Raw genomic sequence first — 3,762 nt, 5'->3', positions numbered from 1 at the left:
ACAAGTATATCGTTGGGACAACTTGATATAATGTAATCAATATACGTGAAAGATTACCTAATGTGAAGTTTATCAAAATCATCATAACATAATTGATCAACACATTATGTTTGAACAACATGAGTCCTACAATATAGGATTTAAAGGTGCATATCATTTACATTCAACGTTTTTATTGGATTTTTTTTTACTACAATGTAACCTCGAGGTTCAACGTTGATAGTAAAAAAAAATCCCAGAAATTTTTTGAATGATATTGTAAATGATATGAACCTTCGAATTCTTATAACATCGGAATAGAAAATATGTGATCCGAATTAACCATGCACGTGTGTTACAGAAGATTATGAACTTTTATGATGTACAGGGGCTAAGGGTTTTTCTTAAACAGTATAATGATCCCAAATTTGATGAATTTTGTTGGCAATACTTTAATATACACACTACATATAACAAAGTATATATTAAATCGCAATGTATTATTATTAGGAAAAATGTTTGACTCTATAAAAAAAAATCTTCCCCCTGCCTAAAAGGGGTCCGCTCCAGTCTTGAATCAGTGATTTTGTTTATCATAAACAAAATATTGTCTCACACTGAAAGGGGCAGCCGGGCAACATGCACAGCCCGGATTGTCAAAACAACTAAGATTTACAAAAATGATTACAAACAAAAACCATCAGTTGGACAATCTTACTGGAATCTGATTATCTCTACTGATAAATAATGCAACACTAATGACACATTTAAGTTTTGGAATGATTTTATTCACAAAGAATGTTTCTCATTGGTATACATTTCTATGCTCTTGTCTTTTCAGAGTTTATATTGGAAATTAAAAATTGCTGCATGAAAGACACTAGCTCCACATTCCTATGCATATGATTTTATATGTATGAGAATCATTCCATAAAATATCCGTTTGATATCCTTTCAATGCATGACACTGTCTAGTGGTTTTTCTGCCACAATTACAAGGAAAACCTGGCTAAACTTGTGCTAAATCAAACACTTGAATCTTACATCGCTATTGATGTTAAGCAATTATTTAAAGGGCCATCCGGATCTGTTGGGTTTTATGACAGTCTTCCTTCCATACACACCATCGCTGCAAAATAATTTGAACATTCAATTAGATGATTATAATATTATTTGGCAATTCAAAGAGAACCTGAAAACATCAGACCACAATAAACAGAGACCCCAAAAAAAGCCAATTTTACTTTACAATGAAATTGAAAAAGTAGTTAGTTACATATCAAATCATCTTTTGGCTGTCGACAAAAAATAAATAAAATCTAAATTTCGTAGCATTTTACCCCCCCCCCCCTTTTTTAACTGAATTTGTTCAAGGTATGGTGGTTTTACCCCTTTTCAGATTTCAGTATGTCACGTTGTATATCTTTTATAAATTAGATCAATTTCTAGCAAGTTTCTACGATAATCTTTATCATTTGACAAAATACTATGCATCTGAATTAAATTGTTTACTATTTGAAAAAGCGCGCCTTCTTTTACTTTAATTTACTTCCCTTTATTTCACATAGCAACAAATATTAAAAACTGCCACATTTGACTGCATATCAATTTTTTTCCCCAAAAAAAATATATGTCAAGCAGCATAATTAACTTTACAAATTGGGAGAAAATCAAGATGTTCCGACTATAGGTTAGTATTAAAAAAAAATAATGAAAGGTTGGCATGATTCCAGGTTTGAACCCTGACGACACTTAAAATCGAAAATTCACTTATTTACCTATCATATGAAGATACGATGATGTGATAAACTTAACAATTAATAAATTACCTGGTGCATTATCATATTCACATTCCGTTGACACGTCTCAGTTCGTCTGTGTTAGCTCATTTCAAGCTCGTAAACAATGTACACCCTTTTCCGCTATTCTTTACCGATTACCTCTAGTCAGAAGAGCCCACTGTTTACAGGGGCGATAATATTTTGTCACCAGTTCACGCACTGATGTTAGATCTGTAAATTTGCTTTCGCAAATTGAAAATTCCTACAATAGCGAAACTACTGAAATATATCGTCTAGACTCTTAACAGTTTTTATAGTATAATTCTAATACTAATTTGAAATATCTTTAATATGCTAATTTGTAAGAATTTAGTTTTTAATTTAAAAGTTAAAATCGAGCAGGATTCGTAATTCCAGCATTTTTTTCTTACTTAATGTTATTTCAAAATTGCTTTGCCAGATGTAACTTCTATTTCATGTGACTCATTGATTTGTAGAATGTGTCTGTCATTATTATAATTGTTAATTTTCAAAATTGGTAAGAGACCTTTTAATGTCAATTCTCTAACAGCATCAAACAACCGATGACTATGTGCAAGAATTGCTTCACATTTGCCAAAAATGTGTTTAAGTCTGACCCTAGAACACCTCTACATTAAGATAATCAAAATGAAGCAGTTCAAAAAAGAAGTAGCCAAGGTCATACTTTTTCATATCAACCATCATGACTTGTTTTCCATATATTGAAATTAGTTAAAAAAAACAACAACATTTGAATTGTAATATAGTGCCAAAATACGAACGATAAGTCTTAAATACAATATATTATATTTTACCATTCTTACCTTTTTAATTAACAAATGTAGAATAAAGTTACAAAACTGCAGCACCTTCAAAGCTAAAAAAGCCCCAAGGAGAACAGTCAATTTGATATCACAATGTGCCATACCACAATTTTCTAGAATATCAATCTTATTGGCAATTATCTTATTGACAATTTTGTGCTTTTATTGGATGTTGCTTTTTCAGATCAGCACCATGTATATCTTTTGTACATTGTGAAATACAATAGTTGTTTTGGTAACTTGGTGTGCCATACAATAAACCAAAAATGCCCATGGGGACTTAATAGTCCATCAGCAGCGGTATCTACTCAAAGGATACTATTTCCCGTCATGCATCACATTTAATAATCTTTCACCGATAACGATATAAGTTAGGTCAGTTTGTTTTTCAATTCGATACAAATGTCTAAATGGATGTACATGAATACTGTTAAAAGTAAATATTAATGGAATGATAAAATGATCGCTTAGACTACGCTGATCGATTGGTCTAAAGTAATTCACCTATTAGGCGATCACTAGTCTGTCAATGCTGAAGTTGCAAGTTCAAAACTAGCTCGTGAGAGATGCTTTCGGATCCTATTTTTATTAAAGATAATGCAATTTTTCCTGCCGAAAGTCGGGTGTTCTCTTCGAATACTCCGGCTTTTTTCCCAACCAATAAAATATTGCCGCTGCTTTATACTCAAATACACTGAAAGTGACACTAAACGCGCCCAACCAATCAATCTGAAATCAAATCAGGAATAATGAACTAAAATCTTTGAGTGATCTGATAAGCATGTGGCAAAATCAGCTTGAAAGAAACAACTTGTAATAGAAACTAAGAGATCCATGTCGGCAAAAAACATTTAACCAAAAACACTTGAACCATATGACTAACTAATGGTAAAAGATCCCCATTCCACCTTCAAAACGACCAATTAAACACAGAGTAAGAAGCAATACAGATATCTATCAGACGTTGATCTTGACTTTTTTAAATGTTACCGCGTATATTACTAAGAATAGTATATAATCTGAACTTTAAACATCAGGCAACATGGGAATACTCAGCAGAGAATCGTTTAACAGTCAGACCATCATTTTCAATAAAATCGTTTTTCTACAATTCTAACATTTAAATCGCAATGGATAAATTTTGTAAGATACTTTTA

General features: G+C 31.8%; 1 long non-coding RNA gene across 1 annotated transcript; it reads right to left on the bottom strand.

Moving 5' to 3' along the window:
- Nucleotides 1-745: 745 nt before the first annotated feature.
- Nucleotides 746-1,947, bottom strand: LOC143049104 (uncharacterized). The gene is made up of 2 exons (XR_012970065.1): nt 1,809-1,947; nt 746-1,108 (listed from the first exon to the last, which is right to left on the bottom strand). It is a non-coding gene; the product is annotated as an uncharacterized LOC143049104 (long non-coding RNA).
- Nucleotides 1,948-3,762: the final 1,815 nt, after the last annotated feature.

The sequence above is a fragment of the Mytilus galloprovincialis genome, chromosome 10 (assembly GCF_965363235.1).
Source record: "Mytilus galloprovincialis chromosome 10, xbMytGall1.hap1.1, whole genome shotgun sequence".
NCBI lineage: Eukaryota > Metazoa > Mollusca > Bivalvia > Mytilida > Mytilidae > Mytilus > Mytilus galloprovincialis.
This window is presented reverse-complemented; position numbering and strand designations above follow the sequence as displayed.